At 43.5% G+C, this 14,907-nt stretch overlaps 1 protein-coding gene across 2 annotated transcripts in view; it reads right to left on the reverse strand.

Moving 5' to 3' along the window:
• ADAMTS12 (ADAM metallopeptidase with thrombospondin type 1 motif 12) overlaps positions 1 to 14,907 on the reverse strand; it is a 2,873,463-nt gene that overhangs the window by 948,112 nt on the left and 1,910,444 nt on the right. The window lies entirely within an intron of this gene.

The following is a 14,907-nucleotide window of genomic DNA, read 5'->3' on the forward strand; positions in this document are numbered from 1 at the left end:
CACTGAAGGAGACATTCCCGGCCTTCCTTCCAGCGGAAGGTTACAGGGAAGGCAGAAAAAAATGCATTTAAGGGCAGCAGAACCGGTGTGCGTCAGAAGACCAGGAAATGTGCCCTGTGCACAGGGCATAAGCTCACCTTGACAGGGTGAAAGAAAGGTCATCAGTGGGAAAGTGCAAAAAAAGGGAGAAATATGCAAAAGAGCACAGGGTGGCTAGCAAGCAGGATAACAGTGCACAGAGGGCAGGAACACAACTGTGCATGCAGGGCAGCAACGCACAAAGGGCAGGAACACAACTGTGCATGCAAGCAGCAGTGCACGGAGGGGTACGAAGAAGATAGTGCATACGGGACAGGACAGGACAGTACACCAAGGGGTTCTGCCTACTGTGATCACAGGACAGCCGTGCATAGTGTGACAGGCACACCCTGCATAATGGACAGGAATGCTACAGTGATGCACAGACTTTGCACACCATGAGAGTAGTGTAGAGTAGGGGCCCCTGCTAACAGGTGCGTGCGGCAGCCTCCCGGCCACAAATGGCAAAAGTAAACGTGGCTGAGACGAGCAGCTGACGGCCGAGGGCGCTGGTCAGTTTATATCTCTGGGGGGAGTGATGGGGGTGCGTGCATGTGAGGGATCTGCTGCACGGGGGAGTCAGGAGGTGAGTGTGAGGATCAGATGCACGGGGGTCTTACCTGCAGGACACGGTGATCTCGATCTTGGTGGCCGGCACGCTGGTGGTCACCGGGTCGAAGGCCCCTATGGATGCCATGCTGTCCCTGCCTGGGCTCCAGCACGGGGCTCCCCCGTGCAGGCTGGTCCGCGGGCGGGGGTCCCATTAATTTGCATTTTGATGTCACCCCATGTGATGGTGTCACCCGGTGCGGTCCGCACCCCCGCACTCCCCTAGTGAAGCCACTGCTGATACCCGCGGGTCAAGCTAGCGATATATAAAACTTTTTAAATGAAAAACAAACAAATAAAAACAGGCGTCTTTCCCTCTCACTCACCTTCCCTCCATCCTAGCGCCTTTCTAACTAACCCCACACCTTGATGGCTGACTCCCCGAGTTACGTGCCTCATGCTCGCACACATTTCCCCTACATGCCCCCCACGCTAGTCATATCTCACCTTAGTTCCTCGCATTTCTCGCTCCAGGCATTTCTCGCTCCAGGCCCCTTTCCCCAAACCCGTCATGTCACACATCGCACCCTACTCCCTGCTACAAGCATCTGCGGCCTGAACCCCATCACCTCGCAAAGCTCGCGCCCTAGCACACGTCACATCTCACTTCAGCTCCCTACCTCCCTCGTGCTCGTGAAATTTTTTTTTTTTTAAGAGTTTTATATAGCACAAACTTGACCCGAATTGGGTATCAGAGGGCTTTACATAGCACCAGTTACGTTACATGAGGACACATATTCATTTTTTTTAGGCACGGGGAGATTAAGTGATTTCCCCAGAATCACAGGATGTTTAGCGTCATTACCAAGACTCGAACCCAGATCCCCAGGTCGAGCGCCCTAGCCATTAGGCCAACTCCTCTCCCCTATGTCCTTCATACGTCACATCTCACTCTAGCATCTCACATATATCATCCTACCTCCCTCGGACTCTCCCCCTACCTTCACATAACATCTCACACTAGCACGCTCACACACCCCTGCCCCTCACATGTCACATCTCGCACTAGCTCCCCCACACACCCTGCCCCCTCACATCTCCCCTCATCTCGCCCTTGTTTGTGATCTCTTCACCGTCGTGCCCTCTCCCCACTCCCCTCACATCATGTGACACATCTCCCCCTGAGCCGCCTCCCGCTCCTCTCTCCCTCAAGGTCCTATCATTCCCTCCCTCCCCCTCCACGCACTCACACACGGAAACCCAGAGATGGAGGGAACAACCTTCCAGATGGCATCACCTCCTTCTCTCTCCCCCTCCTGTCTCACATTGCCACCCTCTCTCCCTAGGTATCTGCACAGCTTGTCTGATGAGGCGTGTCAAAGGAAGGTTTAGGGAGAATTCAGCAAGCCAAGCTGCCTTCACACCCCATTTTATTTGTTAAACATTTGTGTGAGATACTTCCTACAGGACACAGACATGCCTTGCAGCAATTTGTTAACTGTCTCCTTGGCAAGTGGTTTTATCTAATCTATATCGACATCTTTTGTTACTAAGGAATTACTAGCATCTGTTAAACATTTCTTTAAACAGATACTTCCTACGGGGCAGACGCATGCCTTACAGCAATTTGTTAAGTCTGTGTCTTATATCAAAGCCTATTTTATGCAAAAAGATGCCAGTGTCCTGTTGCTTTATCTTTTTTTTCTTCACTATTTCAACCTCAAGTCTAATGCATAATTGATAATATATATTGTACACTTTTTACCAAAAAAAGTATAAAAAATAATATAATTTACAATGATGACAATGATGATGACAATCATTACAATGTCACTGCGTGACCTATTGCATTGTAAATGCTTGTTTCAAGTGTATTTGTGGGCATCGCGTTGGTGTTATTCCCATTGGTGTTATTCTCCATTTGTGGCATTTTGGTCCCAATTTTCCTACTCTGCAATGGATGTTCCATTTCGAAACTCACTAGTAATACAATTACCACTGGTCCTCTTCTTTTGAGCTTTTAAATCGGGCAATTGAGGAATCATTGTCTGTGGAGATGGAATCCATTCTGGATTCACTAAACATTGATCTTATGGAAAATATCTCTGATGCCTCTGGATCTACCTAAATTTTGCCATGTTTTCCAAATCTACATGTTATATTTTTTATTATGATTTTTTTGTATAACATGCTTATTGGCATAGCTTTGAATTTGCTTATCTTGGCTTGTGCTACTTTATTATTTTGTTAGTTACTAATTTACTTTCCCGACCAAGGAAGTGATCTAGTAAGTTCCCTTCTGGACCTAATTGGTTCTCTCTTAGTTTTGCATTTTACATGTTTTAGGCTGCCTTTTGCTTTGTAAAGCCATATATAATACATTTGTTTTGGTGCCACAATATTATTTTAGAAATAAACTGCATTTGTTATTTGTTATGTAGTTCTCCTTCTCTGGACTCAATCTGAACATTTCATACAAGTCGAACAAAATGGTGCACTGTTTTCATGTGATTGGCCAGCGATATCTCTAACTTTTCAGACATATCACAAAAGCACAGCTACTGTTTTCCAACACAGCACTTCTTATCTTCTAAACCAAGACTTGCCTTTTTGAAAACAGAGAGGAGGATTCTTGAAGAGGGACAGGTCATGGAACTGGCACCCCAGCCTTGCGAAAACTGGGTTTACACTTACGATGCTGACCATCTAACTACAAATACCAGGAATGGGGTTCCGTGCGAATCCCAGAGATCACTTATATATCCCTGTGCTCACATTGTTATGGTAGGCTTAGACAGATATATCATTTACCATGTTAGAGTTTAATTGTGTACAGGTTGCTATTAATTAGGGGTGAGCAAAGTAGGCTGAGTTTCACTCTGCGGAATTCTGTGGTGTGACAGAAAACCTCCACCTATGCCGCATAGTTTGGCGTTCGGGGGGTATTAGGTTTAGGCCATGAGAATTATACTTGGGTAAATTAGAATTACGGGAAAAGGTCTGATAAAGGCTGGTGGTGATGGGATCGGTGGGGTTACATATGGAGATGGGTTACTTTTCGGAGTTTGAGTATGAGCTTGGGGAGGGCTATCCTCCGGGGACAGGGAACAGGAGCCCTTGGCACAGAAGGTTAATTTTGTTAATGAGAGAAGTCGTTGTTGTGCCAGTAATAGCCACAGTGGTCTGCTGTGTTATCCCCACTGGTGCCAAGTTGAGCGGGTGAGGGCAGGAGTGAGTGGTGCAGAACTGAGCTGGCACAGGCCTCTCTAGCCTGGATTCTGGGAGCCGCATGCCACTCTGTGCTGGCGATGCCAGCTAAAGTGCAGATTGATGGCTTTGTTTTTTTCTCTTGTGCGGTGCGAGCTGAAAAACATTCTCACGGGTTCTCCAGAGTCAACTCACAGGCTCTCCACCTGCCAAGATTGCCTTCGGGGGTCCTGGTCCTTCCAGGCCAGGCAATGCCCCCAGATAGACTCAGCTCAAATTGCCCATTATGGAGCGGCTCACTGGTGGCTGGAGTCTAATAAAGGGACACTAAGTGGCACATAGTCGCAAGTTAGGCAGCACATAAACAGGTCAAGGGCAGGCCTTGTAACCTTGCTGTTACTTTACGGTTGAGGCCATCTTCTCCCAATGCTCATCCTGCCAATGTCCACTCTGTGACTGTGCATGGCTTGTGCAAGGGCACACCTCACAACACCCTGAGGAGTCCACTGCCTGCAAGGGGGAGACACAGTGTGGCAAACAAACAGAAACGCCAGCCTTGCTGTCCCTTCTACAGAATGGGCACTTCCAGCCGTCAGGAGTAAACTCCGCTCTGCCAGCGATGGAGTTGACCTTCTTTGCAGAACTCTGAGCCCCACTACAAAGCGCGGAGTGGCAAACTCTGTGAACTTCCCCAGAGGAGGGAAGTTCACTGCCCATCCCTGCTACTAATGTTGATTACTATGCATAGTTGCATATGTTTTCTAATTGCAGCACACTTGCTTCATAATAGAGCACAATAGTTTCAATAAATATTATAAACGTTCCTTGTGTCTTTCCTTTATTTATTATGGACATGCATGAATGAGAAGCGAAAGGTGATGATCTATTTCCACGATCCCCTTGGAGACTAGAGTGTTGTGTTAAACTAGGCTGCCAAAATTACCTGTTAAGTTTAGGAGTTCAGATAAGGCACTGTGGCCTACCCAGGACCTTTGGGCTGGCAGGCACTGATGTGGCAGAGAGACATAGTGCCTGCATTCTGATGTTCTGTTGTCCCAAGGCTCAGTTCTGTACAAACAGAATCCATGCACCCGTGTTAAATGGCTGTTACATATACCTGCCACTGTAGGGCAGTGATTTGTGGTGAAGATATGGGAATACATACTTTTACATGGGAACTATGGTATTAAATGGCAGTTGAATACTATTTCATCTATATTCTAATTGTATCGTGTTAGAAAAATGGGAATATATAATGTTTACAGGGGGGATTATGGGGTTACATTTCTGCTACAAATCCTGGGATTGGTATTTTACATAGCCTCTTGTACAAATGGCCACTACAATTTCTGCATGGGGTATCATGGGTGTTAAGTGGCTGTTTCATTTACCAGTCACTGCATTTTAGTTATATTTGTTGAGAAAATAGGCATAGGTGAGCATAGGAACTCTGGTTAGGAGGTGTTTTTCACTGGGCATAAGGTTGTTGTTGAGTGTTTAATTTCACCTATGCATCATGATAATTCAGCAGATTTAGGTGAATTATTCACTGTGACACTATTAATTTGTGCTAGTTGTGACACTTAGGGCTGGCTGTTGGCCATTTCACACACATGCTTACATTTACATTTTCCATCTTTGCACCATCCTACGGGTAATAGTCTGTAATGCTCCTCTGTTTTGGGACGCAGGTACTTAACTTTAAAAGCCTAAAGATTATTTCAAAAAGAGTGTCTTGTCTAATTTTGATTCTGATTGTGAAATGTCGAAAGGTCTCCTGAAATGTATTGGGAAAACCAACACTACACGGGAATGGTGAAATCTGATACCTAAATGAATTGTGTAATAAATGTGATATCATATGATCACTGATCATCTACAAGTTCTGGAAACCCCTTTGATTTGACATTAACGTTTTTTAATGATTGCAGTGATTATTGAAATGTTAGTATCCATGTTATGACCATTGAAAAAGTTAGCATATTTAATTCAGAACAATTGAGAAGGTTGCTATTAATTTAAACACACTATTGGGGCGCAAGAAAAGTGCACCTTGTTTATATGTGGCAGGATCTGTTCGCATTTCAATTGGTTTAATTCACCTGACAGGGACTGGTCAGGATTACAAGGCGGCACCTATAATTACATCTTTTAAAATTGCGTATTGTGGAGAAACTTACATAAGTGGGTGTGCAGGTTATAGCTACTCATTTATATTGTTACATACGCCTGCCACTGCTGTGTAATGAAGGCTGCTGAGGAAATGTGCATACATTATTTTTGCATGGGGATATTCTGGGTTAAATGGCTGGTACATATACCTGACATTGTTATTTAGTCAATGTTGAAAGAAAATGGATATAGCTGTGTTATGATTGGGTATAATGGGGCATACACAGCCATTGAATATATTTGGGACTGTATTAGGATTGTTCTAGTTAGGAAATGGGGATAGGGTTTTTTAATATTTGGGGATAATAGGTATTAAATGTTTTTTACATCTACCTTCCACTGTATTTTCATAATAATTTTAGCAAAATGGCAATAGCTATTTTACTCACAGGTCATTATGGGCTTTAAACAGCTGTTGAATATATGTTCCCCTATTTTCTAATGGTTCTGTTAGGAAAATGAGAATAGACAATGTTTACAAGGGGGGTAATGGTGAGTGTAAATGGCTGCATCATATCCTGGGCATTGTGTTTTTATTTAGCAGTCTTGGTATAATGGCAATAATGATTTCTACATGAGGGGATTCATGGGTGTTGGTTAAATAGCTGTTACGTATACCTGCTCCTGGAGTGTAGTGATTTGTGTTGAAGAAATGGCACTACATATTTTTTAGATGGGGTTGATGGGTGTTAAATATTTGTTGAATAAATGTTTCCCCTATATCCTAATGGGTTCCTTTTGGGAAAATGAGAATAGATCACATTTACGTGGAGGATTATGGGTAGTAAGTGGCTGCTTCATATAAAAGCACAGATTATTAATTATTCCTCTTGGGATAGTAGGTATAGCAAATTTGTGCATGAGAGATGATGATTGGCTACCACGTACACCTGCTACAGTATATAGAATCTTTATTACATGATAACATGGGGGATTATGGGGTTAAAGGTAAAAGGACTTGTGCCCATCTACATATGGGGTTTGCCGTCTGTTAAAATCATGTATATCTGGAACTGCATTTTTCTGAAATAGTAAGAACTATTTAATGTATGCAGGATTAAGGGCTTTAAAAGGTTGTTCAATACTTTTGCCCACATACAAAATAATGAGAATTACAATGATCAAAACTAGTTGTTAGATAATTATATCTTGCTGGCCTGTATCCTCCATCGCAATGGGAGCAAAGTATGCATATGCCAATATGTTTGTGCACTGCCCACATGTATAAGCAGCCGGACCTGAGGTTTAAACCCCTCCAATGGGGGGCGTGGCTTAGGTGCCGCGCAAGATGGACGGCTAGGCGAAGAGCTCCTCAGCGCCGAAGTTTCTACGGGCGGTTTTCCTGATGTGAAAGGGACCGTTTGTCTTGCCAAACGCAAAATTCCGTGACCGGACCATGCCGTGAGCATAGTGTGCATCTTTCCGACTTCTGAATACCATTTCGAGGGACTTCGCCGCAACTTCAAACATCGAGTCGCCTGTGACCGCCATTTTGTGACTCGCCTTGCCGCTAGCGGTCTCCTCACTGGTCTCCTGTTATCCCACTTCTTGGTGAATTTCCTGGCACTACTACCTATCCCTCCCCATCGGACTTTGGAGGTGAGCTTTTGAGACTCTTTACGTTCCAGTTGTGCTTTTCTTTCACCTCAGGCATTTGTTTGACGGAATACCATGCAGCCGCCATTTTGCGTTTACCGCACCTGATATACGAGCCGCGGTTTGGGCTCCTCATGGTTTATTGCCTGCTGCGATGTTCCTTTGATGGCTTCACCTTCAGACCTACTTGATATATACTCTTGCACAAGATCACTACATGCCACTCTCTATGGTGAGTGTTCTTCCAACATGAAATTTTTTCTTTCTGCGACATAGCTAATGGTGTCACTCCAGGATTTGACATTCCATCTTCTTCAATGGGCCATATTTTCAACTGTCCATGACAACACGTGTATACTTGTATTTGAGTTATAACATACAACTGCCGGAATGTTCGAACTGTAATATTCATTGAATTCACCCTACTCCGGATATTTATGCGTAAGACGGACATTTTTGTTGCATGGTGGAGCACTTCCCGGTAGGAAGTTTCTGGAACATTCATTTGATTTAACTGTTACTAAGGAGTACATTAGTCATACGACTGAGATGCCCACCTTCCATGCACTAGTCGCACTCCTGTGAATTGTGAATTGTGGTGTGTTACCGCAGATCATTCTAGATAGGTCACTCCACGTTACTGGATCATTCCCGGTGCCACTAGCTCGATCTCTCTACTCTTCATAGTGCATGATCTTCCACATGTTACTTTACCTCTGTTACTGTTATTATCCTGCTTTCTCCTATGGTGAATCTGCGTAAGCCCAAATTCGTGTTCGCATCCTCTACTGATATTCCTGTGACTTCTTCGAATTTGGGTGTCTCCTCAGGATCTGTCGACATGGCGACCTCCTCTTCTCAGCGCTCCTCTTCTGGTCACACGCCATCACATAAAACTTCACCTCCTGCCTCGACTCCCAAGAGACTAAAGCAGAACTCTCCTACACCAGATGCTTCTCCTTCGTCGTCTTCCATGGATTTAATTCTAGAAGAAATCCGGGCGTTGCGCCCATTTATTGAAGACACGAGCAGAGATATGCAACTTTTGAAAGACAAATGGGAGGTGATGGACACTCGCATATCCTCCATAGAGCAGCAGCTTCCTGAGGTTCACTCCCACTCACAACGCATTGAATCCTTAGAAAAGACTGTTCTCTCTCTACAGCGCCACACGGAGGATTTGGAAAATCGAAATCGGCGGAACAACCTTCGCCTTTATGGTTTGCCGGAAACTATTGAGGGGGACGATCCAGTTACTTTCTTCACCTCTTTTCTTCCGAAGCTTTTGGATATGCCACCTTCCACATCCATTAGCATTCAACGGGCGCATAGACTTGGATCACATTCGTCGACCTCCACAAAGCCTCGTGGTGTTATCATCATTTTTTTGAGATTCACAGATTTGTTGTCCATCCTCTCTGCGGCTAGAGCCAAACGACAATTATCCTGGCAGGGTCAACGTGTTTATATCTCCCAAGATGTTTTTAATGCCACAGCTGCTAGACGTAAGGAATTCCTGACTCTTCGTCCATCTCTGCGCTCTCTTGGTGCCTGATACGGCTTGTTCCACCCATGTACCTTCAGAGTCACTCATCAAAACAAGTCTTACTCTTTTCAAGAACCTGGCGAACTCTGTAATTTTCTTCTTCTCCACGACAATGGTGGAATGGATTCCTCCCCTTCGCATAGTGGCTGAAGACACTACTATGTCCCCTGAGTACCTGTTATTGTCTCCTCCGAGAGTGTTTTTCTAATGTTCCTTTTTTCTTTTCTTTTCCTTCCACTATGCATTGTTGTACTATTTTGTCCTGTACTTCTCCCGGTTCTTTTATTGCTTCCTGTTGATTGCTCGAATTTTTCTCCTTCTTCCCGTTTTTCCATTTTGCTAGCTATACAGGCTCTCATTTGCTTGTTTGATATTTTCTCCTAGCAAATTTTATGTCTTGTTTTTACTGTAATTAGCAGATATGTCATGTCCTCCCAGTTTAACTATTTTCTCTCTTTCCCCTTGCAGACGTGTCTGGGTTCCTCCCTTCACCATGTGTCAACCTTTGTACTTCTGTGAAATTTCGGTGCGATGGTGCTTATGTTCCTAGTCTACCCGTCTTGTTACGCATCACCACTTCCCCATCTCCCTTTGTGTTTCTCCCCCTTCAGGTATGTTTTTTGCAGTCATCCTTATGGAATTGTACTGTCTTCTATGCACTCTAACTTTTCTCTCCTCTCTTCCTTTTGCAGCACCTTTTTCCTTTCCTTTATTCTATCTCCCTCCCCTTTTCCTATTCCTTCTCTTTTCTCCTTTTTATCTCCTCTTTCCCACTTTTCTTTCTTCTAATCCTTTAATAGTTGGTTTTTTCTTAAGATTTTTACTGTTTGGATTTTTGCTTGTACAGTATGTTCTGCACTTTTCAATTTTGATCAGTTTCATATGTTTTGACCTTCAAAGTTGTTTCATGGAATGTGAAAGGATTTAATCACCCGATTAAGCGGCAGAGAGTACTTTCCCACCTCTCCTCTTACAATCCTGATATTGCTCTGATTCAGGAAACTCATCTCTCAGATATTGAATCTTTGAAATTAAAAATATTATGGGTTGGCACAGTCTTGTTTTCTCCGGCCTCCCATAAAAAGAACGGTGTTGCCATTTTAATTCACAAACGCCTCAAATGTAAAGTCATTCTAGAAGAAAAAGATGATGAAGGCCGTTGGATTCTTGCCAAGTTACTTATTAATGCCATTCCAATTACTTTGTTCAATGTTTATGGTCCTACATGTGCTGATTCCTGTTTTTGGCCCTTGATTACTACGAAATGTATTCAACATAAAGATGATTCCTTTCTATTAGGTGGTGATTGTAATCAGATCGTGGACCCCTTCTTAGATCGTAAGTCCTCTGTTCGTTTCATCCCTCACAAACCTCACAAACAGTTTCTTGATACTCTTACACAGACTCATCTTGTAGATTCCTGGAGACTCACTCACCCAGATACTGTAGATTTCTCTTTTTTCTCTCCTCCTCATTCTTCTTTTTCTCGACTGGACTATATTTTTCTCTCTCCCTCTTTATCTCAATCCCTCATATCTTCTTCTATTGAACCTATTGTTATCTCTGATCATGCCCCTGTTATCACTGATTTTGATCTTCTTCCTCCTCTTTCTAAATCATCTCGCTGGCGCTTTAACTCTTCTTTGCTCACAGATCCTCTTTTTTCTTCCTCTTTTCGCTCTTTTACCTCTGAATTCTTCCACCTTAACTCTGCCCCTGATACCCCTCCTCATGTTCTTTGGGATTCTTTCAAAGCTACAGCTCGAGGATTTATTATCGACTTTGTTTCAAAGAAAAAGAAAAAGTTTCTTCAAAAACGTAAGGTGGCTCTTGCACACATTAAGTCATTAGAACACCGGTTTTATACCTCTTCTCCTAATCAGATGTCTCCTGAACTTCTTCAAGCGAAAATCGCATTCAACAAACTTACTACAGATTCGGCCTCTTCTTTCCTTCTTCGAGGGAGTGCATGATACTATGGTGGCCGCAATAAGTCGGGCAAATTGCTAGCTAACTATCTCAAATCACGAAAAGAGCGTACTCTTATAGACTCTATCTACTCCCCCTCTAATGTTCTCGTACACACAGACAACGAAATTCTGGAGCAGTTTCACACTTTTTATGAATCTTTGTATACCCCGGAAAATCCCCCTACCTCGGACCTCCTCCAAACATATTTTGAGAATTTACCCAAACCAGATTCCTCCCATCTTAACTTTTCGAACGCTGACTCAGACCTTACTCTCTCTGAGTTATCTACTGCCCTTTCTTCTCTCACTAAAGGTAAGACCCCAGGTCCAGACGGATTTCCAGTCGAATTTTATTTACATTTTTCCGATCTTCTCTTACCAAGGCTTCTCTCTCTTTTTCAATCTTTCTGTTCCGCCGGTCTAGCTCAAGGCTCTTTTCAAGATGCTACCATCTGTCTTATCCCTAAAGAGGGACGAGACCCCAGACCCTTGGTGGGGTCGTCTTGACTCGATCAGGATGATGATTGCCCCAATCCTGATTTATTTACTCTCCATGCTTCCAATTCATATCCCAGCTCTCTACTTTCGCCGTATTCACTCAGTTTTGTCTAAGTTTCTTTGGAAAGGGAAGAAAGCTCGTATATCTCTCTCAGCCCTTCGTAAATCCAAATCTAGTGGTGGGGTCAATTTTCCAGATTTTCAACTTTATCATAAGTCTTTCTCTCTTCGTCAAGCCTCCCGCTGGCTGTCACACGATATTGATCCTTTCTCTCCCCTTTGGCTTTCTGTTGAACGTGACTTATTGTTTCCTTATTCTTTTCAAGATGCAGTTCGCTTCACTGCTAAAGCTTCTTGCCTTAATCCTCCATTATTTAAATACACTGTTTCTCTTTTGAGACCTTTGGTTTCTGCAACCCCGATATCTCGTGAATCCTTTTTACTACTTCCCATTTGGTATAACTCACTTATCCTTATACGTAATAGACCCATTGCGTGGTCCTCATGGAGATCGAAAGGTATCATCTGGGTTCATCATCTTTTTGATGGCTCCAATCCTTGTTCCTTTCCTCAATTTCAGTCCCGGTTTCATTGCCCTTCCTCGTTTGCCACTAAATATTACATCCTTATTGAAACTGTTCTTGACCAATACTATTCTCTGATCTCGACCGTATTGCCTATTCCTCCTTCCTCCTTACTTCCCATTCTTTCTACTATCCCTAAAGCTTCGCTTATTTATCGTTACTTCTCGGCTCCTGATCCTGCTCGTCCCAAATCGAAATTGGAACTTTCTTGGGAAAAAGACTTCGGTTGCTCTTGGCCAATTTCGCTTTGGGATAAACTCTGGGCTAAATCCCTGAAGACTTCCCGTACTGCATCCCTCACTCAATACTTATTTTTCTTCTATCACAGATTATACCTTTCTCCTCTCTCTCTATCTCGTTTTCTTCCCTCTTCTACCTCTAACTGCTGGACCTGTACTGCTCCTAACGCTGATGTCTTCCATCTTTTCTTTCTCTGTCCCTCAGTCCGAATTTTCTGGACTCAGGTATGGTTTCGCATTTCCCATATCTTTAATCTTTCTATTTCTTTTTCTCCTTCTTTGGTATTTCTGGGCAGCCTTTCCGAGTCTTTTGACCTTCTCCCACACTCACATGGTCTTTTTGACCTTATGCTAGCCCTTGCACTTCAACATATTGCCTCCAATTGGAAGTCTTTGACTAAACTCTCCATAACTTGTTGGTGGAACCTCCTGTGCCACTCTCATAGACTGGATGTTGCATTTGCATCCAGCTGCAAGCCCTCTCGCAATGTTGAGCTATATTGGTTACCTCTTACCCTACATTTGGATCAGCTCACAAAAAGGTCATACAATTCGCTCTCTTGTGATAATTTTAAGCCTCCTTGAACAGTTGTACTCCTGCTCGTAGTTTTTTATGTATTTTAGCTTTCACTAATGTAATTCCTTTTCTTCACTTATATATTTGATAAGGTTCGTATTTCACAGATTTTTCTAGATATTTGTGCATTTACTGTACTTCATTGCCAATAATTAACTGGTTTATACTTATTTCCATTTCATTCTTAAGTTTATTACTATTATTATTTCTTTTTCCCTTCCCTCCCTCCCCTTATCCCCCCTAAAATCTTTACAAAATGCTTTGATTCTTTTGTTGTGCCACCAGCTGACTATGTTCTATTTTCTCCCATGAATGAACCTTTGTTTTTCATTTCGCTGTTGTCACCTTATTGTATTGACAATTTTATCTCAATAAAGCTTTCAAACATAAAAAAAAAACCTCCAATGGCCCTGAGGAGTAAGCAGATCTCTAATTCCACCCACCTCGTTTAAATAGGTGGAATTAGAGACCAGTTTGCACTACCTGTTATCACCAGGAACACATTGGGTGTAAGGGGCAGTGAAAACTCCTAAATGCTCCCCTCGCCATGGGAGCAGACTTCAATGGTGAGGGAAGTTTTTCTTTATTTTCATAAAGAAAATCCCACTGCAACCATAAGCTTACTTGCTGCATTTTTGTCATTTATTCAGCATTGTTTTTCCCTTGACGAGGTCACAGAATGCTACAACTGGCATAATGCTTCTGGCTGTGTTGGTTGGGGATCGCTGTCAGAGATGGCCACAAACTAATGGCACTCCACCTGCTCCCATAATAGATCAGTGGATCTATTCTTCAGCCGGGTACATCCATTTTGGAGCCTATGCTCCTTTGACTCCTGCTACTGGTGCATTACAGCTGAGCCTGTTTGCATGTTCCTAGCCCTCCTGCTGCTCTCCCATTAGCACAAATAGAGATCAATGCATAGGTGGGCCAGTAGCTCTGGAGGAATGGATTTGTGGCCCCCCTGCCTTGCTATGCTGTGGTCACGTTTCAAAACCTCAAGAGCCTGTCATGTGAATGCAGACATAGGATATGCCAAGGCCCCAGTCCCCATGGGATCGATGATGGACTCTCCTTGAGGCAGGGTTATGACTTGATTTGCTAAATGGCCTTATCTGCTGTTTTAACCATGCCATGAATGAGAGCTTCTGATTCTAGGCACTAGGCTGGCTGGGATCCAGGCAAGGTAGGTGATAATTGATGCAATTAATTTGCTTCATGGTTACAGGCCCATTGAGGGGACATGGCACGGTCTCCCTGGTGGTGCTAAGAGCTTGTGCTCTGCAGGCGGGCTGCTGCTTCCTGGAGATGAGACTGTAGCAGCAGGAGCTGAGACATCCCTCGCTGCAGAGGGCCACTGATTCATGGGCCAGGTGGGGAGATGGCTAGTTACACAAGTTGTGCCCCATTACAATTGAGCCCTCATTTCTTCCCTCCACATATATGTCGGGATTAATGACCCACCATTACAGCCCCACGCTAAGACTCCATCAATGGCATGTTGCTTTCCCACAGGGGACATTTACTGAAAGGCATGTGGTCCCAAGAGGCTCTCTGTGAAGGCTGGTGGCAGGAAAATAGAGCTCTGACCGACTAAAGACATCACACCCAGTTCCTTTTAGGATACCTTACTTCTTCTAAAAGTAAAGGAATAGCTGTAAAACACCAGAGGAAACCTGATAGTTGGGACTAAGAGTCTTCAACCTGACCGAACACATACACAGGAGAGGGGGCAATGTCAGCAGCTCCTAAAAAATAAATCCCTAAATTGAGTTTAGTGGATGTCTGTCGGTATTTAAATCCTGAGTTCAAAGACTTCTTATTTTACTATTGTGTATGCAACATGCTTCTAAACAGACTACATTTGTATTTTATACTAATCATATTAATA

Source organism: Lissotriton helveticus, chromosome 2_1, assembly GCF_964261635.1.
Source record: "Lissotriton helveticus chromosome 2_1, aLisHel1.1, whole genome shotgun sequence".
In the NCBI taxonomy this organism is placed as follows: Eukaryota; Metazoa; Chordata; class Amphibia; order Caudata; family Salamandridae; genus Lissotriton; species Lissotriton helveticus.